Source organism: Spea bombifrons, chromosome 10 (assembly GCF_027358695.1).
Source record: "Spea bombifrons isolate aSpeBom1 chromosome 10, aSpeBom1.2.pri, whole genome shotgun sequence".
Taxonomy (NCBI): Eukaryota; Metazoa; Chordata; class Amphibia; order Anura; family Pelobatidae; genus Spea; species Spea bombifrons.
Window position 1 is genome coordinate 37314050 of NC_071096.1, and position 25727 is coordinate 37339776.

General features: G+C 46.0%; 1 long non-coding RNA gene and 1 pseudogene across 1 annotated transcript; one reads left to right on the top strand and one right to left on the bottom strand.

Moving 5' to 3' along the window:
* The window catches only part of LOC128468044 (neural-cadherin-like), a 57090-nt pseudogene that overhangs the window by 30535 nt on the left and 828 nt on the right, over nucleotides 1–25727 (bottom strand).
* LOC128467547 (uncharacterized) lies at nucleotides 10499–11516 on the top strand. The gene is made up of 3 exons (XR_008345736.1): nucleotides 10499–10557; nucleotides 10851–11009; nucleotides 11398–11516. It is a non-coding gene; the product is annotated as an uncharacterized LOC128467547 (long non-coding RNA).

The window sequence follows — 25727 nt, forward strand, 5'->3', positions numbered from 1 at the left end:
AGGTACAGGTGTGAGTCAGGAGCAGGCAGCCATCTTATGTCCATGGAGAGGTAAATAGTACAAAATATAGCAAAATACATGTAGATATAGCTGTCTCGTGGCAAAACAGCAACAAGTTTAGTTGTCTTGTGCCGTAATGGTGATTCTATTCCTGGTAAATATATATTATTATAGCGGCTGCGCGTATATCTAAGTCTTCAGAGTAGGTGAATTTGAGTTTCTCTATTATGGACGAATGCACTTGGGATGTAGAAATAGTGAGGCAAACTATAGCATTGGGAATGCCGTTCTGCCGGTGACAGCAGACGAGACGGATTTAGAGTAATAATTACTGATGACTTAAAGGTAAGCAGACAATGCCGTAAAGTGTTGGAAAAATCAAGCAGGGTGCTGGGTTGTATAACAAGAGGCGTTGGTAGCAGGAAGAGTTTCTGCCTTGTATTGTAAAATTATAAATCATCCAAAATGTTATACAAGGAAACATGCTTCTCTACGTATATATTTTGTGCTGTTTCAATAGCATGAGCATCCTGCCATCGTGTACTATTCACCATACATCAATGGGCCCATCAGGAAATACTACTTTACAGAAAGTGTAGTGGATGCATGGAATCAACTTACAGCAGAAGTGGTAGATGTTAATACAGTGAAGACATTTAAGCAAGCATGGGATAGGCATAAGGCTAAGCTAGATATAGGATAAGGCCAGATACTAAGGAAAGGATTCAGAGGTTGGGCAGACTGGATGGGCCGAATGCTTCTTATCTGCCGTCACTTTCTATGTTTAACACAGGCAGGCAGAAGGGACCCTTGCGCTCTCTCGGAAACTTTACTAAAGGAGCCGGTCGACGTTGGGTGCTCATTGACTCTTACTATTAGGTCCCTCAACATCGACATCCCTCACATCACAGTGTAAAAAATACACATCCTGACTGTAAGCAACGTCTGCCATCCGTTATATTTCCAGAATATGAACTTCACTTCCTAATCACAAATTCACCTGGCTTTTTGCAATCCATTTATTAAATGCAAGGTTTTTTGTAATATAAATAAAAAAAGGACATATCTCTTACTAATAAAGCTTTCCAACACGCTTGGATTAGAACCAGCAGCCCTTTGGATGGAAGGTTGATAGCTTACCATTAGGCCACACGGCAGTCACACAAACAATTCTGTTTCACATTTATATACCGCGTCCGTGATCCAGACACAGGCAGGCATTATATATCCACGGGGAGAGCAATTGTCTGTAAGAGCTTTGTGGCGTGATGGTTAAGTTGTCTGCCTATGATGCTCAAGGTTGTTGGTTTGGTTCCTCCTGGTTGTGTTCAAAAAAAAAAAACTGCTGTGTAAATATATAATTAGCTGTATGCACCAATTATTTTTTTTTGAGCACAAAATATCTTTAGATAACGGCATAAAAACAGGTGCCTTATCTCGTTATTCATTTCCCATGAGTCCTGACATACACAAATACGCTGTCACAAACAAACACACCGACTCATACACTCAACCTAAGGCCGACACCACCACCACCGCGGACACCACAACTGTTAGGGCTCATGGGAATTGAACCAGCAACCTTTTGTATGGTGCATAAGCGGGTGTTTGTGAGTATATGTGGGGCAGGCAGGTGCCAGATTTCCTGTTCTGTCTTTTTTCCTGTTTTTTTTTTTTTTCTGTCTTCGTTCCTGTCTTCTTTTCGGGCGAATATTCGTGGACATTCTTCGTGCTCGTTTCATCTTCGTTTTCTCCCGGCTGCGTAGCAGGGGTTACGAAGATTTTTTCCCCCCTGAAGACGAACACGAAGAGCTCCCTGGTGCCCAAGTCTAATAGTTATAGTGGATCTGTGTATTTGTATCATTTTATACTTGGTGCATATGATTAAATGTGGAGCAGGCAGACATCGTATGCATTACTAACCATATAAAAGTATTTTGGTTCTAAACTCCATGAAAGCTGGATCTACGTGTGTAGCGCGTCTGCATGTTCTTCTTATGTTTTTAGAGGGGGTCCGTATGAGTAAATGTAGAGCAGGTGGGCGGCTGACGCCATGTCGTGGTGTGGCGTAACGGTTAGGTGTATCGCCTAAACTGCGACTGGTTTCTGGTTCGAACCCGCTTTGCTCCCGTAGGTAACTGTATAGTGCTTCTAACCCCCTCCTTCTCGTGGCTAATTTATTTCTAATGTTTTTAGAGTCGGGAGATATTAGTATATGTGGAGCCGGTGAGCGCCCATCTCCTGTAATGGAATGGCGTGATGGTTAAGTGAATTGTGTAACGTGTGGCTGGCTGCTGGTTCTCACCCGTCGGTCTGCTGTATGAGCTGATTTCTAATCTTTTAGAGCGGGTACATGAGAGTATTGTGCTGTGGAAACAGCAGCCAGCAAAGATCAATTTGCGCCGGTGATGTAGATGTTAGGTGCGTTACCCACCACCCAAAACGCTACCGGTTCTAATCTCCGTGAAACCCGTGTTGATGTGTGCAGCGTGTCCGTGTGTTTTCTTTTAATGTGTTTAGAGGGGTATATATGAGTATATGTGGGGCAGGGGAAGATCAGGAGCCGTGCTGCAGCTTGGTGTACCGTTTAGGTGCGTCACCTGCCGTTTCTCTTGTTGTTGGTTCTAACCCCCTTAACTCCTGTCGGTAACTTGATGTTGGCTTGAATGTTTTTTTTCTTAAGTGTTTAGAGTGGGGTACATAAGAGTATTTGGGGGACAATCAGTCAAGTCATAACCTGCTGCAGTGGTAGGTTAGGTGTTTGGTGCATTATCTACCATGCAGCGCTTTGTTGGCTCCAACCCCGTGATCTCAGTAAACAAACGTCTGGTGAATGTGTTTTTTTAAAATGTTTTTAGAGCGTGTGAATCTAAGTATATGTTTATCATGCCATGGTGTGGTGTAGTGGCTGCGTGTATTACCTGTAATACAACAGGTGAACTCGCTGTGTATAGTGTGGCTGAGTTATAGTGAGTGTTATAGTGCGTGCGTGTGTGACTTATTTTATATTTGGTGCATGTATGTGTATCAGGCAGCCGGCGAGCTCCCGTTCATGCGGCGGCGTAAAGGTTGGGTGCGTTATTCATGTTGTGAATGATAATTTTAGTCCCTGTGAATGTGTGGTGCGGTTGTGTTGATTGTTATAGTGGATCTGTGTATTTGTATCATTTTATACTTGGTGCATATGATTAAATGTGGAGCAGGCAGACATCGTATGCATTACTAACCATATAAAAGTATTTTGGTTCTAATCTCCATGAAAGCTGGATCTACGTGTGTAGCGCGTCTGCATGTTCTTCTTATGTTTGTAGAGGGGGTCCGTATGAGTAAATGTAGAGCAGGAGGGCGGCCGACGCCATGTCGTGGTGTGGTGTAACGGTTAGGTGTATCGCCTGCAGTGCGACTGGTTTATGGTTCAAACCTGCTTCGCTCCCGTAGGTAACCGTATAGTGCTTCTAACCCACTTTGCTTCATGGCCGATTTATTTCTAATGTTTTTAGAGTCGGGAGATATTAGTATATGTGGAGCCGGTGAACACCCATCTCGTTTGGTGGAATGGCGTGATGGTTAAGTGGATTGCCTAACGTGTGGTTGGCTGCTGGTTCTCACCCGCCGGTCTGCTGTATGATCTTATTCTTAATCTTTTAGAGCGGGTACATGATAGTATTTGTGGAACTGGCAAACCTCCTGACCCAGTTGAGATGGTGGTCTAGGTGTTTGGTGCGTTACCCCCCCCCTCCATACAAGTGGATGCAGGTTCTATTCTCCATGTATCCTGTATATAAACTAATGTTATGTTTTCAGAGTCGGTATAATTTGTATAATTGTATAATTGTATAACAGACAAGGCCCTTTTGCCCCATGGTACTGGTGGCGCATGTCTTAGCTGTGTTCATCACCGTGCTCTTGGCCCCTGGTTCTAATCTCTGTGGTTCCTGTATAACGTATGATTTTATGTTTTTTGGAGTAGGTAAATTTGAGTATATGTGGATGGGACGAGGGCAGCCATCCAGCCGCGTGCGTGGCACGTGTGTTAGGTGTATCGCTCGCCATGCGTGAGGCTCCTGGTTCTAATCCCTGTGCGGCCTGCGTGTAAGGGTGGATATTTGTAACATTATGTTTTTCCAGTGGGTGAATTTGTGTATTTGTATTAGGGATGAGCCGCTCTTCTTCATCTCGAAGGTGGCGCGTGTGATGCGTGTGTCGCACACAGTGCCGTGAGTTCCGGGTTCGAGTCCCAGGAAGTCCTGCGACTAGAGACATTAAGTTATGTTTTTAGACTCTGTGAATTTGAGTATAAGTATTACGGACGAGCAAATTCGGCCTGCCACAAGGGTGGCGCAGGTGTCAAGTGTACTTACTTACCAAGCGGTTTGGTTTCTAGTTCTAATCCCCGTGAGGCCTGGCGAGTGGTTGCGGTGCGGTATGGTCGGTGCGGTGTGTAAGGCGTATGGGTATGTTCGGTGCGGTGTGTAAGACGTATGAGTATGTTCGGTGGTGTGTGAAAGTGCTGTGTGCGTATGTGCGGGTCAGGATGATTGGGGGTTAGAGCCAGTCGGTAGTACACAACACCTTTTATGCTTTTTTCCAATAAATGCTAAAAAAAATTATAATAATACGGCAGCGCACATTTTTTTTTTCAGGGTAAGACCACTGTACGCACAGAGACATTGTCAGTAGCTGTACCGAGCCACACGGAAGTGAGCTATCAGCGCATCATCTCGTAGGCAACACACCGAACCTTCAAGCGAAACCAGACTGGGACCGCAGCATCGAGTACACAACACACCAAACCTTCAAACCACCGCATGGCTGGATGCTCCCCACGGAGCTACAGGGAATCGAACCGGGACCGCAACATATGGCAGGCAGGGCACCTAACCATTACACCATCAGATGATTGAAGGCTCTTCGTCGCCATGAACATATGACGCCTGCGTGTGATGCACCAATACTTATACCATCTAACATAATGCACACAATCTAAAAGGTGCACTACCTATTGCTTAGTGTGTCTAACTGCTTAGTGTGTAGAATTATGGTTTCGGGGGGGGGGCGAATTTGAGTATTTGTATTACGGACGAGCAGCTTTGTCTGTTGCAAGGGTGGCGCAGCGGCAGTGTTTGTTACAGGCCATGCAGGTTGGTCCTGGTTCTAATCCCGTTGAGCCCTGTACGTAAAATTATGTTTTCAGATTGGGCGAATTTGAGTATTTGTATTACGGACGAGCAGATCCATTCATTGGAAGTGTGGCACGCAGGTAAGTTGTGTTACTCGCCGTGCGGAAAGTTACAGGTTCCAATCTCATTAGAGCATCTGTCTCGGTGTATGTTGTGTTTTGTGAGTTTGAGTATTTTTAAGGGACGAGCTCATTCGGCCCATCCAGTCTGCCCAACCTCTGAATCCTTTCTTTAGTATCTTGCCTCATCCTATATCTAGCTTAGCCTTATGCCTATCCCATGCTTGCTTAAATGTCTTCACTGTATTAACATCTACCACTTCTGCTGTAAGGTGATTCCATTTATTCACTACCCTTTCTGTAAAGTAGTATTTCCTGATGGGCCCATTGATGTATGGTGAATAGTACACGATGGCAGGATGCTCATGCTATTGAAACAGCACAAAATATATACGTAGAGAAGCATGTTTCCTTGTATAACATTTTGGATGATTTATAATTTACAATACAAGGCAGAAACTCTTCCTGCTACCAACGCCTCTTGTTATACAACCCAGCACCCTGCTTGCTTTTTCCAGCGCTTTACTGCATTGTCTGCTTACCTTTAAGTCATGAGTAATTATTACTCTAAATCCGTCTCGTCTGCTGTCACTGGCAGAACGGCATTCCCAATGCTATAGTTTGCCTCACTATTTCTACATCCCAAGTGCATTCGTCCATAATAGATAAACTCAAATTCACCTACTCTGAAGACTTAGATATACGCGCAGCCGCTATAATAATATATATTTACCAGGAATAGAATCACCATTACGCCACAAGACAACTAGACTTTTTGCTGTTTTGCCATGAAACAAGCTATATCTACATATAGTTTGCTATATTTTGTACTATTTACCTCTCCATGGACATAAGATGTCTGCCTGCTCCTGACTCACACCTGTACCTAATTTCCTCAATCAATCAAAAGTCTATTTAACCCGGACGTTTCTCCAGTCTTCTTGCCAGAACTTTGTGTTTCTTGGCGCTGCGGGTTGGTCCTGTGGAGCTGATTCTCTGGTCTTGAGCTTGGAGAAGGACCGGCAAAGGTTTGTGAATTCTGTGATTTTGAAATGAATGCAGCCCTCTAGATCTACCCCCCAGAAGCAGAGGTCGTTTCTTTCAGTCACAGAGTGTCTCGCATGGTCGGGGTATGCATAGTATTTTTGTAGAAGTTTATTTGCGTGTTTGTTAATACTGTGAAAGTAATTTCTTTGTTTTACGTAAGTTTTTCAGTAGTTTGGTTACACTTAAATGGTTAACTTCATACTTTTAGATGCTCTTTCGCAGTATACAGGAGCTCTCGTGGGCCATAATCCTGTTAGAAGCGGTTTTCTATATATGTATTTTTTAATTTGAAATAATGTGTTTGTCGAATATACTTTGAAAATGCAGAGTTTGCCCCCTATGAACACAAGCGGGCCCTCCTCACCTGTGTTTTAAGTCAAATTATGTTACATACGGCTTATACCCTGTCTAGCCATTGTACAGCGCTACTAAATATGATGGCGCTATATAAAACAAATACTGGGGCTGGAACTTACCACGTGCAGCAAAAATGGCCTCATGAAGTTTTGGGCTGGTCTCCAATTGTCTGCATATTTTGTTTTAATCGCCGGCCCCTGACAATGTTTTACTACGAACTGAGGACAAAGAGCCGAATGATCGTTTTACTGAGTTTATTTCAATCTTTAAAGGGTGAAAAAAGAAGAGGGAGCTGGGGCTTTGGCACAGGTGAATGCATGCCGGCGGTAAGGCATGAACAGGGGGGTCACGTGGATGGGCCGAGCGAGCCCCGTAATGTTAAAATGAAATAAATCCTGTATCCTTATTGGGCCCTCGTACGGAAATGAAATCCCAGTCCCGGGTGGAGCTCGTTAAATGGAGTTGTTAAAGCTTTGATAGGGGTGCGAACGAACGGATTGGTTCGTTCGTCTCAGCAAGTTGCCAAACGAGCATTCAGCCAATTTAACCCGTCCTACACCAAATCTGTGCTTGCCTACATATCCCCCCCTTTTAAATGTATTTTGAGTGTGATTTGGGTAATTAAAACATTCCATCTCGTTACACAAGGCCTTTATCCCTTTAACTTTTCAGCTGTGTATGAAGCGGCTTAAGGCGTATGGAGTACGGATTGTATCAGAATTCCAGGATCAGCAGCAGCTCCCACCTGTTATCGGCCTGCAATTGTCCATGGTTGGTATTCGTTGGTGAGTGGACCAAAGTCTTAAACTTGCTACAAACTACATATAAAAAATGTAACATTGTATCCCACAAACGCTTTACTTATGTGGTCTTCGTTGTAATGGAAGATGTTTTTTCTGGTGTCCTCAAGGTCCTGGCTATGCCCAGATCCGTGATAAACTCCTTGGTTTATGGTCTTCCTCCTCCTGCAGCGAGACCACAACAGAATTCCGGCGATCAGCGCTGCGAATGGAGACACAAGAATTATCCTCTTGAAGCATGCAAGGTACTGAATATTTTTTATATTTTAATGCTTTCTTGATCCATCATGAATAACAAGGTTGCTACCAATCTTATCTTGTCCGGAGCCACCCTTGGTAGGAATTCCAGCGCTGTATAAACCAATGGCCTTGGGTTAATGAATGACCGATCCGCTGAGCCCCCCCTCCCGGGTTACATGGGAGCTACTGAGGGAGACAATGTGTAAAAGTTTACCTATGATTGTCAGGAGGCAAATCAAGATGATATAAGTATTGCTGATCCAGAGTCCGGGGCTGAAGACGTGACATCCGCTCCCGACGTACCCCTCTGCGCAGAGGTGGGTGAATTCGGCTGGCGAGCGTGGCACGTGCCGTGTTTGCAGGGGTGCCTGGCACATACTGTGTAGACAGTGAGCTTCTATGCTGTTCTCTGTAAGCAGGTATCCGGGGGGGGGCACCTGTGGAGTTACAGGGAGAGAAGGGGTTAAATCTACCATAACAGTGGAAGATCAGATACATTTTAAGCCAGTAAAACTAAATCATGTAAAGTGTTTCAAAATGTTTCTTCCTCTTTCATACAGGAAAACGATTCTCATTATCCCTTGACACATGGGAGTGGTGGTTTAACAATCGAGTGGAGTGAATGCGGTGTATGGAGTGCAGCTGAACTGGGAATGCTTAGAAAGCACAAGGTAGGACCCCAAAGCTCTAATCTCTTCTGAAGTCTTGTGACCCCAGCACGCGTTGGGTGATACCTGCATTCGTGGCTCATCCATAGATCAACGCAGACAAAGCCGCGGCTGCAGGGGCTGCTGCTACAGACGTCTGAGACGCAGCCTTCGGTCACTCCTTCCCGGCTTATAACGGACACCGGCGAGGCCGTCGTGTACTCCATGGGCAGGCGGTAGCCGTTCAGTCTCACGTTCTTTATGCATCCTGATTACACAGAAGGAATTGGAGATCAGCGCATGATGGGAATTCAGCATCGTATGGTGTATTCCAGGGAATGACGGGCAGGGAGAGTCTTTATACCCCATGGATTTACAGACGGCTTCTAATCTTACATTCACTAGAAATGCTTTTACAGTTTTATTAAAGCCCATTGCTGTGAAGGCATAAACTCTTACTATCTAACAATTTTGATTTTTACCTTGATAATCCGATTGGTTGAGACTTCCCAGAGTCTCGCATCTCGGAACGACTAATTTCTTTGTAGGTCCCGTGAGCTGCTGTCGTCTGTGCTCCCCTCCTCCATTAAAGTGAAGCGTGAACTCATTCTGCAGACTTTCCAAGCCAACTTTGTTCCACTCTCCGAGATTGTAGGAGATTGTTAGAAGCCCATGCCTCACCTCGACAAAACAAACGGTGCCGTTAGATCCCCGGGTCATGCTGAACCCTCGGGTGCTGAAGCTCCGCTATGATCTACAGGCTGCTCACCATTGTTGCGGACCTGGACCACCTAACAGTGGAGCACTCTGGGCTCTCGCAGCGAACGCTGAAATACAATGACCCTAAAGCTGTCCCATCTACCGGCTGCTCTGAATCGGGAGCTTCAGATGTGGACGCGACTCTACCCAACGTGCAGCATGGCGCGTGTCAAGGTATGGACTTCATGCTGTGTTTGGTACCTGCAGGTGGATAGATTTGTTCTGGTCCTTAGAAGACAAACGCAGGATGACGCTGGCGGCTTTGCTTGTTCTTAACGTTGCCTGAAAATGTGTCCGCTGCGGATGGAGAGAATGAGGGAGCAGGTACCGGATGTGGCCTCCAGGATGGAAGAAGTGTTCGTGGACATCTGCAAAAGGATGAGTATATAATGCGGATTACGCTATTCACTATGATACAGAAATGATCGCCCAGCAGAGCACCCGGCGGTGGCAGAGCGTTCAGATGTGATGTATGAAGAGTCCTTTCTGGCAGAGCTTTGGCCACAAACATTCGAATGGATTCCTTGATTGCACCGCAACTCCCCATTTTCCAATAATCTACACTATACTCTGCATTCACAAAGATCTCCCGGTTCAGGTGAGTCTTTAATATAACATAAATATTGGCATGAGAATGTTTTTTAATATAAAACCCATCTGTATATTGGGAGACATTCTGATATCAGCGAGGTGGTGGAACCATTAATTCAGGTTTGGGTCTCCTTTAATGTTCTTGTAGGGTTATTACCCGTGAGCGCATCGCTGTAAGCCAAGCCTGTACCTTTTCCGCAGTCCTGGTGAGCGGGTGGGCAATCACAGCTGGGGGTCCAGGGGTCACTGGCGCAAGGAGAGTCGCAGGGTGCAGGTGATGAGCAAGTTGTACCCTTCCTCACACAGCCTGGGGAGCTATTAACAGCCTCCAGCGGGGCTGCTAAATCATACACCTGTGTTTATAAAGGAAACACACACTGCATTAAGAAAATTAGATATCATTCTGCAGGTCATCACAAAGTAGCTCAGATAACTCGGCGGAAAGCTTTGATACGGACCTACCTGTTACGTTCTTACGGTTCAGTTACCCTTTGTTACCCTTAGAATGTCTATTGACCCGGCTCCTCACACACTCTGGCTGCATATCTGCGAGTTGTGTTTTATTGCTCTTCATCGCATTTGTCGAGATGCTTGTTGAATTCAAGTTGTCAATTTCTACCGCGTCCAACCAGAAGGAGCCCCCCCGTCTGCTGTTGAATGTTAATACACATTACTAATCAAAAAACTTTCTAATGTATTCGTGTCTTATAGGAATCATTACCAACCTCTGTCCTACGTGACACCAGCCGGGACTATCCTGCTAACCCACCTGGTTATACTGCATCCCTCTGCTCAGACCCCCAAAGTACCGAAGCTGATTTACCGGATGCATCCACAGATCCCACGTCCACTACAGAGCAGCCGTCTGCAGTAAGAGGTAAGCGATACTCTGCGTGATAGAAAGTCATTACCTGCTTATTAAGAACGACGTTGCGGAGACAGCATTTAAAGGGTTTGTGCGGAAGGAAATTGTGGGAACGAGGAGATGACTGCTTAACGCCTCCCAGCTGCAGAACGGCATCCGGCTCCCAAAACCTGCAGAGAATGGCATGCATATCAGACACGGGTCACAGTAACATGTGGTGTGGGGCTTTACTACTGCAGATAATATTCAACCTGCATAAAAATTGTCATGACTCTTCAACACTTCCTTTCTCTTCATCCATGCAGATTACAAACCCAGTGGAGCAGCCGCTAGGCATTAATCCTGGTTTATCGTCTGTGACTGCAGTAAAGACAGCCCTGATCTCCAGCCCAAGCTGTCCGTGTGCTCCATACCTTCTGTCCTGCATGATGACTCCGTGGACTTCACAACTCGTTCGATCCTCTGTAAGTAGCTCTCATCCGATCCCCTCTCATTTATCAAAGCCGTGCGGCAGCGATCCAGAGTCAGGCTGACTCCCTGCACCGAAGTAAATGAAGTCAGTAATTCATCTTCCCTGACTGCCCGACGTTGACCTTTTCCTTTAAGTAAATGTGACTGCGTGCGATGCGAGTCGTTGTGTATTTGGCGTGACTTGTCTTGGTTATATGTTCCATGTAAAGTTAGCTGAGGGTCAGTTAGTTGAGTATAATGCAGCTCTGTGTCTGCTCTTAAAGATTTGTCTTCATTCTAGTTCTGTGAGTAAAGGAGAATATTTAAGCTTTCCTGTGGCTGCATTAATTACAGGTCTGGCTCACGATGTGATAATTAACTTTCTTTATCTTTTATGCGCAGGTCTATCCGATGCCATTCTCTGTCTGTAACGTTCACCTGCTCTGGAAAGCCGAGCCTCAGCGCGGTCAGGTCTTGTCTGAAGATGAGAAGGAGCCGGCTGCTCGTAATCTCTTTGGGAAACAAAACCACATTAATAGCAGTGCGGCTGGACCCGGAGCAGACTAAGAATGTAATTCAACTGTGATTATTGTCAATATAGATTTATTATTACTTTTACTTCATGTTACTCATGACTTCATAATTGTATTTGTAACTCTATGCCTTGTGATCTGTAACTCATTGCACTGTAATTGTGATTCTTTGCATTGTGATTTGTATCTCTATGCTTTGTGATTTGTTACTCGTTGCATGGTACTTGTTACTTTTTGACTTGTGATTTACTTCTTACTCTTTGCATTGTATTTGTGATTCTTTGCTTTGTGATTTGTAACTCATTGCACTGTATTTGTTACTGACTTGTGATTTGACTTGACTCTGTATTGTACTGTGTAAACATTCAATAAAAGTGGTTTAGTTCTCTATTTCTTCTCAGTTTGAATCAATTAAAGCAGAGAACTGTACAAAATTAACACCTTCTAAAAAAAGCTCAAAAGGAAGCATAGGGGGTATATAAAAACTATTAAATAACCATATGTTATAAGTATATAATATAAGGGAGAGAAGGTGCTCTGCCTCTGCTCTCTCGTTGATACTGTCCGCCCTCGCTACACCCCCACTGCGATGAAGTTCTTACTGTCTCTTGACGCTCCGCGGTGTAGTAATAATCTGTCTGTGCTGTCGCTTACGAACTCCAGCGATAGATGGCTGTCCGAGCAGTGGCCGATAGGATGAATCCATGCATAGCAGTTACCGTGAAATGTTCTCTGAGTCTGCTGGTAGCGCGGCCCAAGGAACGAAGTCAAACAGTGACACCTAGAAAGACAAATGGAAATATTTTAGCTTCAATGATACTGTATGAAGTTGGTGATGTAAGGGATAAGTCACACAGGAACATGGTCCAGAGAATCTGCCTACCTGGAACCGGTGAGAGTCGACGTGCAAGTCCCACCATTCAGGCAAGGGTTTAGGGGCAGAGAATAACAGTTCTGGTAAAATTGTTTCTGTACCAGACATCTACAGGACACGTTTCCGACTTGGGGAATTGAGACTATAGATGCGCTACCTCCATCCACGAGAGGCGGGGATCTGCTGACTGCGCTATGGATTGTGCACCCGCCATCCTGCAAACAGCCCATCCGTGAACAGAAATCAATGGATACTTGGGAATTCCTTTCCTTCAGAACCGATCGGATCTGTCATTGAGAAGAATACAAAAAAACTCAGTTAAGACGGCACCAAAAACTTATCTAGACACCATCCCAGTTCTGTTGCCATTAGGCACCCCAGGACCAGCTCCCTTCCACAACAAATGCAGATAAAGATGATTAAAACGCATCACTCTTAGATGTTTACTTTTGTTATAAAGTAATAAACCCCCGGCTGTACCCTCAGAGATTCAAAACCAAGGGAATTATTTCCACAAAACTATGAAAGACAAACCGGATACATCTAGATATCATGAGACTGATAAATATTCTGCGTTTTGTAATATCATTAATTTTAAGAGACAGCCGACATTATTCTTACTCAGTAATAACGCCATAAACACTCTGTCCATACCTTCTCTCTCTGGGCTGTCAATAAGCTCCGTAAGATCTCGGGATTGTGGCAAGGAGGCAGCTCCGCATACTGAAAATGTCACGTCGGTCGCGTTATCCTCTGCGTTCACCACACTGAAGATATGGATATGGCTGGGATGGGCAGCTGCCATGTCTGCCAGGACGGCCTGGAGCTGGTCACGTCTGCTGACTCCAAACTCATCCTTCTCTATGAATCCCTGTGCTGTAATGCCTAAAATGCGGGTTAAAAAGTTGTGACTGAGAAGCAGAGATAGTAACGTATTTACCCAGATAGGAGCGGGGAAGGGAATTGGGGTTACGCACTGAGTAGGACAGGGGTCACTTAATGCCAAGAGCATTCCTGTCCCACCCTTTCCTTCTATCCCTATGCAGGGATACTACATCATTTTAATGTCTTTATGGTACAATGTACAGGAGTCCAGGGAAATGGTTATATATATGTAGCTCTGGTGACCTGTACATCACTTCTTTATCTAGTGCAAACTCTATGATGGTCAATCCAGGCAGTCTTCCCATCAAATGTCCCAGCGGAGTCCTACAAGAATCTACCTGAGACCCCTCCGCACGACTTATTACTTACTTGTGAGTCTCAGAGACACCGAGCTGCGGAAGGCGTCACTTCCAATCTCTTGTACATAAATTTTGATAGTAGAGAAGGTATCTGGCCACACACCGTCAGAAACCGTAATATTGAGGTTGTACGTTCCCTGCGGAGGTCTCTCGGTCATTAGGATGTCCCGTTGTTTTGGTTCAACCAAAAATACCTACAGAAAACAAACTGTCAATGCAATGTTATCTTCCTCAGACACGCCTTCTAACTCCCTCATACACCAGACACGTCTTCTCTCTCCCTCATACACCAGACACGTCTTCTCTCTCCCTCATACACCAGACACGTCTTCTCTCTCCCTCATACACCAGACATGTCTTCTCTCTCCCTCATACACCAGACACGTCTTCTCTCTCCCTCATACACCAGACACGTCTTCTCTCTCCCTCATCCACCATACATCTCTTCTCACTCCCTCATACACCAGACACGTCTTCTCGCTCCCTCATACACCACACATCTCATCACTCCCTCATATACCAGAGACGTTGTCTTCCTCACTCATAAATCAGACATGTCTTCTCACTCCCTCTTAACCTAGATATGTCTCCTCACTCACTCACACACGTCTTCTCTCTCCCTCATCCACAAGACACGTCATCTCGCTCCCTCATACACCAGACATGTCTTCTTGCTCCCTCATACACAAGACACATCTTCTCTCTTCCTCATACAACAGACATCTCTTCTCGCTCCCTCATACACCACACATCTCATCACTCCCTCATACACCAGACACGTCTTCTTGCTCCCTCATACACCTGACATGTATTCTCCCTCTCGCATACACCAGACACATCTCCTCACTCCCTCATACACCAGACACGTCGTCTCTCTCTCTCATACACCAGACACATCTTCTCTCTTCCTCATACACCAGACACGTCTTCTCCTTCACTCATACACCAGACGTGTCTTCTATCTTCCTCCTTCAGCAGACACATCTTCTAACTTCCTCATACACCAGACACGTTGTCTCGTTCCCACATACACCAGAGACGTTGTGTTTCTCCCTCATATATCAGACATGTCTTCTTACTCCCTCACACACCAGACACATCATCTCTCTCCCTCATACACCAGAGATGTCTTCTCACTCCCTCATACACCAGACATGTCTTCTCATTCCCTCATAATCCAGACATGTCTCCTCACTCACTCATACAGACATGTCATCTTGCTCCCTCATATACCAGACACTTCAGCTCGCTCCCTCATACATCAGACACTTCAGCCAGCTCCCTCATACATCAGACATGTCTTCCTGCTCCCTCATACATCATTCTTGTCTTCTCGCTCCCTCATCCACCAGACAAAGCTTCTCAGTTCCTCATACACCAGACACGTCTTCTGTCTCCCTTATCAACCAGCCATGTCTTCCATCCCCCTCATTAACCAGACACGTCTTCTCTCTCCTTCATTAACCAGACACTTCTGATCACTCCCTCATACACCAGACACCACTTCTCTCTCCCTCATACACCAGACACGGCTTCTCAGTCCCTCAGTCCCAGACACGTCTGCTCGCTACCTCATACACCAGATATGTCTTTTCCCTTTCTTGTACAACAGACATGTCATCTCGCTCCCTCAGACACCAGACACATCTTTTATCTCCGTCATACACCAGATACGTCTTCTCGTTCCCTCATACACCAGACACTTCACTTCCTCAAACATCAGACATGTCTTTTCGCTCCCTCTTACACCAGACATGTCTTCTCACTCCCTCATCCACCAGACATGTCTTCTTCCACTCTAATACAACAGACACGTCATCTCCCTCCCTCATACACGTCTTCTCTCTCCCACATACATTAGACGTGTCTTCTCTCTCCCTCATACATGAGACATGTCTTCCCTCTCCCTCATACACGAGACACTTCTTCCCTCTCCCTCATGCACGAGACACGTCTTACCTTTCCCTCATACACCAGACACGTCTTGTCTTTCCCTCATACACCAGACATGCCTTCTCTCCCCCCCAAACACCAGACACGTCTTCTGTCTCCATCATACAGCAGACATGTCTTCTTCCTCTTTAACACAACAGACACGCCATCCCGCTCCCTCATACCCCACACACATCTTCTAGCTCCCTCATACACCAGACATGTCTTCTCACTCCTTCATACAGCAGACCTGTCTTCTCACTCCTTCATACAGCAGACATGTCTTCTCACTCCCTCATCCACCAGACATGTCGTCTCCCTCTCTTATACAACAAATATGTCATCCCGCTCCCTCTTACTCCAGACATGTCTTCTCACTGCCTCATACACCAGACAAATCTTACTTCTTTCTCATACATCAGGCATGTCTTCTTTTTTTATAAACCAGACACTCCAACGCTCTCCCTCATACACCAGACACGTCTCCTCCCTCTCTTATACAACAGACATGTCTTCTCACTCCGTCATACATCAGACACATCTATCTCCCTCATACACCAGAAACGTCTGCTCAATCCCTCACAGACCACTCATGTCTTCTCTCTGCTTTATACACCAGATACTTCAGATCGCTCCCCTCATACATCACACATGCCTTCTTGCTCCCTCATACACCAGACGTGTCTGTGTATGAGGGGGAGAGAAGACGTGTCTGGTGTCTCTCTCCTTAATGGAACAGACACTTCAGTTATCTTCCTCGTACACGAGACACGTCAGCTGGCTCCGTCATTACACCAGACATTTCTTCTCATTCTTATACATCAGACATGCCTTCTCCCTTTCTTATACAACAAACACACCTATCTCCCTCATACACCAAACACACCTATCTCCCTCATACACCAAACACACCTATCTCCCTCATACACCAGACACGTCTTCTCTCTCCCTCATACACCAGACATGTCTTCTCTCTCCTTTATACACCAGACACATCAGCTCTCCCTCAGATACCAGACATGTCATCCCGCTCCCTCATACCCCAGACATGTCTTCTTGCTCCCTCGTACACCAGACACTTCAGCTCTCTCCTTGAAACATCAGACATGTATTCTTGGTCCCTCATATGCCAGACATGTCTTCTCACTCCCTCGTACACCAGACACGTCACCTCAATCCCTCATACACCAGACACATGTTCTCTCTCCCTCATACACCAGACAAGTCTGCTCACTCACTCATACACCAGACATGTCTTCTCTCTCCTATATACACCAGACATGTCTTCTCTCTCCTTCATACACCAGACACATCTTCTCTCTCCCTTATACAACAGACATGTCTCGTCACTCCGTCATACATCAGACACATCTATCTCCCTCATACACCAGACACGTCTTCTCAATCCCTCATACAACAGACACATCAGCTCTCCCTCATCCACCAGACATGTCATCCTGCTCCCTCATAAACCAGACATGTCTTCTCTCTCCCTCATCCACCAGACATGTCTTCTCCCTCTCTTATGCAACAAATACGTCATCCCGCTCCCTCTTACTCCAGACATGTCTTCTCACTGCCTCATACACCAGACACGTCTTCTCTCTCCCTCATACTCCAGACACGTCTTCTCTCTCCCTCATACCCCAGACACGTCTTCTCTCTCCCTCATATACCAGACACGTCTTCTCTCTCCCTCATATACCAGAGACGTCGTCTTCCTCCCTCATAAATCAGACATGTCTTCTCTCTCCCTCACAACCCAGACCTGTCTCCTCTCTCCCTCATCCACAAGACACGTCATCTCGCTCCCTCATACACCAGACATGTCTTCTTGCTCCCTCATACACAAGACACATCTTCTCTCTTCCTCATACATCAGACATCTCTTCTCGCTCCCTCATACACCACACATCTCATCACTCCCTCATACACCAGACACATCTTCTTGCCCCCTCATACATCTGACACATATGGTTGTTCACGTACATAACAGTCAAGTCATCAAGCTCCAACATACACCAGACGTCTTCTTGCTCCCTCATATATCAGACATGTATTCGCCCTCTCTTATACACCAGACACATCTCCTCACTCCCTCATACACCAGACACGTCGTCTCTCTCTCTCTCTCATACACCAGACACGTTGTCTCGCTCCCACATACAACAGAGACGTTGTGTTTCTCCCTCATATATCAGACATCTCTTCTTACTCCCTCACACACCAGAGATGCTGTCTTCCTCCCTAATGAATCAGACATGTCTTCTCACTCCCTCATACACCAGACACATCATCTCTCTCCCTCATACACCAGACATGTCTTCTCACTCCTTCATACACCAGACATGTCTTCTCATTCCCTCTTAATCCAGACATGTCCCCTCACTTACTCATACAGACATGTCATCTTGCTCCCTCATATACCAGACACTTCAGCTCGCTCCCTCATACATCAGACACTTCAGCCTGCTCCCTCATACATCAGACACTTCAGCCTGCTCCCTCATACATCAGACACTTCAGCCAGCTCCCTCATACATCAGACATGTCTTCTTGCCCCCTCATACATCAGACATGTCGTCTTGCTCCCTCATACATCAGACATGTCTTCTTGCTCCCTCATACATCATTCTTGTCTTCTCGCTCCCTCATCCACCAGACAAAGCTTCTCAGTTCCTCATACACCAGACACGTCTTCTGTCTCCCTCATTAACCAGCCATGTCTTCCATCTCCCTCATTAACCAGACACGTCTTCTCTCTCCTTCATTAACCAGACACTTCTGATCACTCCCTCATACACCAGACACCACTTCTCTCTTCCTCAGAAACCAGACACGTCTGCTCGCTACCTCATACACCAGATATGTCTTTTCCCTTTCTTATACAACAGACATGTCATCTCGCTCCCTCATACACCAGACACTTCAGTTCACTTCCTCAAACATCAGACATGTCTTTTTCCTCTCTTATACACCAGACATGTCTTCTCACTCCCTCATCCACCAGACATGTCTTCTCCCTCTCTCATACAACAGACATGTCACCTCGATCCCTCATACAACAGACACGTCATCTCGCTGCCTCATACACGTCTTCTCTCTCCCTCATACACGAGACACGTCTTCCCTCTCCCTCATACACAAGACACTTCTTCCCTCTCCCTCATGCACGAGACACGTCTTCCCTCTCCCTCATACACCAGACACGTCTTCTCTTTCCCTCATACACCAGACATGCCTTCTCTCCCCCCAAACACCAGACACGTCTTCTGTCTCCATCATACAGCAGACATGTCTTCTTCCTCTTTAACACAACAGACACGCCATCCCGCTCCCTCATACCCCACACACATCTTCTAGCTCCCTCATACACCAGACATGTCTTCTCACTCCCTCATACACCAGACATGTCTTCTCCCTCTCTTATACAACAAAAATATACCAGACATGTCTCCTCACTCCCTCGTACACCAGACACGTCACCTCGATCCCTCATACACCAGACACATATTCTCTCTCCCTCATACACCAGACAAGTCTGCTCCCTCACTCATACACCAGACATGTCTTCTCTCTCCTTCATACACCAGACATGTCTTCTCTCTCCTTCATACACCAGACACATCATCTCTCTCCCTCATCCACCAGACCTGTCTCCTCTCTCTCTTATACAACAGACATGTCTCGTCACTCCGTCATGCACCAGACACATCTTCTCAATCCCTCATACACCAGACACATCAGCTCTCCCTCAGATCCCAGACATGTCATTCCGCTCCCTCATACACCAGACATGTTTCTTCTCTCTGACTCATACACCAGACATGTCTTCTCTCTCCCTCATCCACCAGACATGTCTTCTCCCTCTCTTATGCAACAAATACGTCATCCCGCTCCCTCTTTCTCCAGACATGTCTTCTCACTGCCTCATACACCAGACAAATCTTTTGTCTCTCATACATCAGGCATGTCTTCTCTCTCCCTCATACACCAGACACGTCTTCTCTCTCCCTCATCCACCAGACACATCTGCTCGCTCAATCATACACCAGACATGTCTTCTCTCTCCCTCATACACCAGACATGTCTACTCTTTCTCTTATACAACAGACACGTCTATTCTCTCCCTCAGACACCAGACACGTCTTCTCTCTCCCTCACAAACGAGACACGTCTTCTCTCTACCTCATACACCAGACACTTCTGCTTGTTCCCTCATACACCAGACATGTCTTCACTCTCCCTCATACACCAGACATGTCTTCTCTCTCCCGCATACGCCAGACATGTATTCTCCCTCTCTCATACACCGAATATGTCTTCTCTCTCCTTCATACACCAGACACGTCTTCTCTCCCGTATACACCAGACACTTCAACTCTCTCACTCATACAACAGACATGTCTTCTCCCTCTCTTATACAATAGACACGCCATCCTGCTCCCTCATGGACCAGATACATCTTCTCGCTTCCCTCAGACACCAGACATCTCTTCAACCTCTCTGACACAACAAACACTTCATCCCGCTCCCTCATACACCAGATATGTCTTCTCTCTCCCTCATACACCAGACATGTCTTCTCACTACCTAATACACTAAACATATCTACTCCCTCTCTTATACAACAGACATGTCACCTTGATCCCTCATACACCAGACATGTCTTCTCTCACCCTCATACACTAGACACGTCTTCTCTCACCCTCATACACCAGACACGTCATCTCGCTCCCTAATACACCAGACACGTCTTCTCTCCTCCTCAAACACCAGACACGTCTTCTCTCTCCCTCATACACCAGACACGTCTTCTCTCTCCCTCATACATCAGACACGTCTGCTCTCTCCCTCATATATCAAACATGAATTCTCCCTCTCTCATACACCAGGCATCTCTCTCCTTTATACACCAGACACTTCAGATCACTCCCTCATACACCAGACATGTCTTCTCTCTCCCTCATCCACCAGTTATGTCCTCTTCTCTCCCTCATACACCAGAAACTTCTTCTCACTCCCTCATCCACCAGACATGTCTTCTCTCTCCCTCATACACAACACACGTCTTCTCTCTACCTCATACAGCAGACATGCCTTCTCCCTCTCTTTTACAAAAGGCACGTAATCTCGCACCCTCATGCACCAGACGTGTCTTCACACTCCCTCATACACCAGACATGTCTTCTTCCTCTCTAATACAACAGACACGCCATCCCGTTCCATCATACACCGGATACATCTTCTCGTTTCCCTCATACACCAGTCATCTTTTCACCCTCTTTTATACAACAAACACGTCATCTCGTTCCCTCATTCACGTCTGATTGCTCCCTCATATACCAGACACGTTTCCTCGCTCCCTGATACACCAGACACGTCTTCTCTCTCCCTCATATACCAGACACATCTGTTCTCACCCTCATACACCAGATACGTCTTCTCTCTCCCTCATACACCAGACACTTCAACTCTCTCCCTCATACAGCAGACATGTCTTCTCCCTCTCTCATACAATAGGCATGTAATCTCGCACCGTCATACACCAGACATGTCTTCTCTCCCCCTAATACACCAGACATGTCTTCTCTCTCCCTCATACAGCAGACATGCCTTCTCCCTCTCTTATATAATAGGCACGTAATCTCGCACCCTCATACACCAGGTACTTAATCTCGCACCCTCATACACCAGACATGTACATACACCAGAGGACTTCTTCCTCTCTAATACAACAGACACACCATCCCGCTTCCTCATGCACCAGATACATCTTCTTGCTTCCCCCATACACCAGACATCTCTTCACCCCCCCTTTACAACAAACACGTCATCCGGTTCCCTCATATACCAGACATGTCTCCTTGCTCCCTCATATACCAGACATTTCTCCTTGCTCCCTCATATACCAGACATGTCTCCTTGCTCCCTCATACACCAGTCACGTCTTCTCTCTCCCTTATACACCAGACATGTCTTCTCTCTCCCTCATACAGCAGACATGTCTTCTCCCTCCCTCATACACCAGACATGTCTTCTCCCTCCCTCATACACCATACACATCTGCTTGCTATCTCATATGCCAGATATGTCTTCTCCCTTTCATTATCAACAGACATGTCATCTTGCTCCCTCATACACCAGACATGTCTTCTCGATCCCTCATAAACCAGACACGTCTTCTCACTCCCTCATAAACCAGACACTTCTTCTCGCTCCCTCATACAACAGACACGTCTGATCTCTCCCTCATATACGAAACATAAATTCTCCCTCTCTCATACACCAGACTTGTCTCCTCTCTCCTTTATACACCAGACACTTCAGATCACTCCCTCATACACCAGACACGTCTTCTCTCTCCCTCATACACCAGACACGTCTTCTCTCTCCCTTATATACTAGACACGTCTTCTCTCTCCCTCTTACACCAGACACGTCTTCTCTCTCCCTCATACACCAGACACGTCTTCTCTCTCCCTCATATACCAGACACGTCTTCTCTCTCCCTCATATACCAGACACGTCTTCTCTCTCCCTCTTACACCAGACATGTCTTCTCCCTCCCTCATACACCAGACATGTCTTCTCGCTCCCTCATATACCAGACATGTCTTCTCTCTCCCTCATCCACCAGACACATCTGCTTGCTCCCTCATACACCAGACATGTCTTCTTGCTCCCTCATAAACCAGACACGTCTTCTCGCTCTCTCATACAACAGACACGTCTGCTCTCTCCCTCATATACGAAACATGAATTCTCCCTCTCTCATACACCAGACTCCTCTCCTTTATACACCAGACACTTCAGATCACTCCCTCATACACCAGACACGTCTTCTCTCTCCCTCATACACCAGACACGTCTTCTCTCTCCCTCATATACCAGACACGTCTTCTTTCTCCCTCATTCACCAGACACGTCTTCTCTCTCCCTCTTACACCAGACACGTCTTTTCTCTCCCTCATACACCAGACACGTTTTGTCTCTCCCTCATACACCAGTTACGTCCTCTTCTCTCCCTCATCCACCAGACATGTCTTCTCTCTCCCTCATACACCAGACTCGTCTTCTCACTCCCTCATACACCAGACATGTCTTCTCTGACCCTGATACACCAGACACGTCATCTCGCTCCCTCATACACCAGACACGTCTTCTCTCTCCCTCATACATGAGACACGTCTTCTCTCTCCCTCATACACGAGACACGTCTTCCCTCTCCCTCATACACGAGACACGTCTTCCCTCTCCCTCATACATGAGACACGTCTTCCCTCTCCCTCATACACGAGACACGTCTTCCCTCTCCCTCATACAGCAGACACATATTCTCTCCCCCTCATACACGTCTTCTCTCACCCTCATACACCAGACACGTCTTTTCTCTACCTCATACAGCAGACATGCCTTCTCCCTCTCTTATACAATAGGCACGTAATCTCGCACCCTCATACACCAGGCACATAATGTCGCACCCTCACACACCAGATGTGTCTTCTCTCTCCCTCATCCACCAGACACATCTGCTTGCTACCTCATACGTCATCTATGTCTTCTCCCTTTCTTATACAACAGACATGTCATCTTGCTCCCTCATATACCAGACATGTCTTTTCGCTCCCTCATAAACCAGACACGTCTTCTCGCTCCCTCATAAACCAGACATGTCTTCTCTTTCGCTCATACACCAGATACTTCAGCTCACTCCCTCATACATCAGACATGTATTCTTGCTCCATCATACATCAGACATGTCTTTTCGCTCCCTCGTACACCAAAGACTTTATCTTGCTCCCTCATACATCAGACATGTCTTCTCATACCCTCATACATCAGACACGTCTTCTCTCTCCCTCATACACCAGACACGTCTTCTCTCTCCCTCATACACCAGACACACCTTCTCTCTCCGTCATACACATCTTCTCTCTCCCTCATACACCAGACATGTCTTCTCTCTGCCTGATACACCAGACACATCTTCCCTCTCCCTTATACACCAGACACGTCTTCCCTCTCCCTCATACACCAGACACGGCTTCTCAGTCCTTCATACACCAGACACGTCTCCTGTCTCCTCATACACCAGACACGTTTTCTCTCCCCCTCATACAGCAGACATGTCTTCTCCCTCCCTTATACAATAGACTCGTAATCTCGCACCCTCATACATCAGTCACGTAATCTCGCTCCCTCATACACCAGACATCCCTTCTCCCTCTCTCATACAACACGTCATCCCACTCCCTCATACACCAGACGTGTCATCCCGTTCCCTCATACACCAGACGTGTCTTCTCTCTCCCTCATACACTAGACATGTCTTCTTGCTCCGTCATACACCAGACATGTCATCCCATTCCCTCATACACCAGAGATGTCTTCTCGCTTCCTCATACACCAGACACATCATCTCTCTCCCTCATACAGCAGACACGTCTTCTTGCTCCGTCATACACCAGACACATCATCTCTCTCCCTCATACAGCAGACACGTCTTCTTGCTCCCTCATACACCAGACACGTCTTCTCCCTCTCTTATACACCAGACACGTCTTCTCCCTCTCTTATACACCAGACATGTCTACTTCCTCTCTTATACAACATGTCCTCTCACTCCGTCATTTATCAGACACATCTATCTCCCTCATACACCAGACACATCTGCTCAATCCTTCATACACCAGACTTGTCATCCAGTTCCTTCATACACCTTATAGACCACCACTAAAGATCGTCCTACCTTAGCAGTGATCCACCTGAATGAAAAAAGTCTGACATCTCAAACGCTTGTCGTGACATAGAGTATTCCAATTTACCTCTGGATTGATGAATAAATATCCATCAACTTCTCTGAGACCTCTTTAAGCAACTGGTCAGCCACCGGCCGACATGGTCAACCTATAACCCATTGCGTGTCAATAGTAAAGTGCATTAATGACCATGAAATGCGTGTGTTATTCGAGCAATGGAACTCACCTGGGTATTTGAGAGACGGCGGAATAGTGTTTTGTATCCCATTCATCTTCATCCAGCACAGCGACCTTCCCAATCTCTGCTGATGACCACCCGGCTGTTTTAAACAAGAAAAAATGGTAAGACCTTCATAAGTACGTCTGCATTAGCGCCCATCTGTATTTTTATTCATTTGTCCTACATTCTGCTGTCAGAAACTGTACAATATACGATCAGCATGCCCTGCCGGAGAATTAACGAGGACTAATTTCCAATACGTCCCTCCTGTTTAGCTCAGTTAACCGCGGAATGAAAATAACTGACAGCCATTAACGTTGGCTAAAGATCATTCGTTCACTGTTGCTGCTCACTTTCACTTGGCGGCGTTTGCCAGGAGGGATTTTTGGATGTAAACTCACTGTGCAGATTTAAAGCGTTCTAATAAATATCAACTCTTATATTTTACATGTCATTAGCCTACTTAAAAAATGTAAAAAAAATAAAAAATAAGAGTGTGTCTGCGTGTCTGTCCTTGACAAGGAGATTAATTATTTTTTCCTTTGTTTCGATCTCTCGTATGCTTAAATTATTCATTCATTTTATGTACAAATATAAAATTCATATTTATAAATCTTCTAGCAAAAAATGACGTGTCTAGAACGACCTTTATCTTACAGCCACCATTCGCCGTGGGTCTCTATAATCAATTTAAAAACAAACATTATTCCTGCCTCTTTATCAAGGGAACGTACGTATAACCAAACTGATGTTCGGGGGGGGGGGGGGGATAGGAAGGGTTATTAAAGACTTGGAGCCAAAACATGTAAAATAATGCATCTGGGACAGAGAACGTAAAGATATAATTAATAGCTACAATACTGCTAGAAGAGAAGCAGAGAAGAGACTATTGAGGCTACTCACTTACAATGTTTTCCCAAACAATAGGTTTGTACAGAGCAGCCAATGCTGGCCTGTTGTCGTTAACATCCAGAAGGTCTAGAATGACAGTTGCGCTTCCTGTTTGAACTGGGATACCCCGGTCTGAAGCTACAATGACCAGGAGGTACTGGGAAGTCACCTCCCGGTCTAGGGCTTTCACCACTTTGACAGCCCCACTTTGGTCAACATAAAACTGACCGAAGACATCAGACTCCGCGTGAATGCCATAAACAAACTGTCCATTTA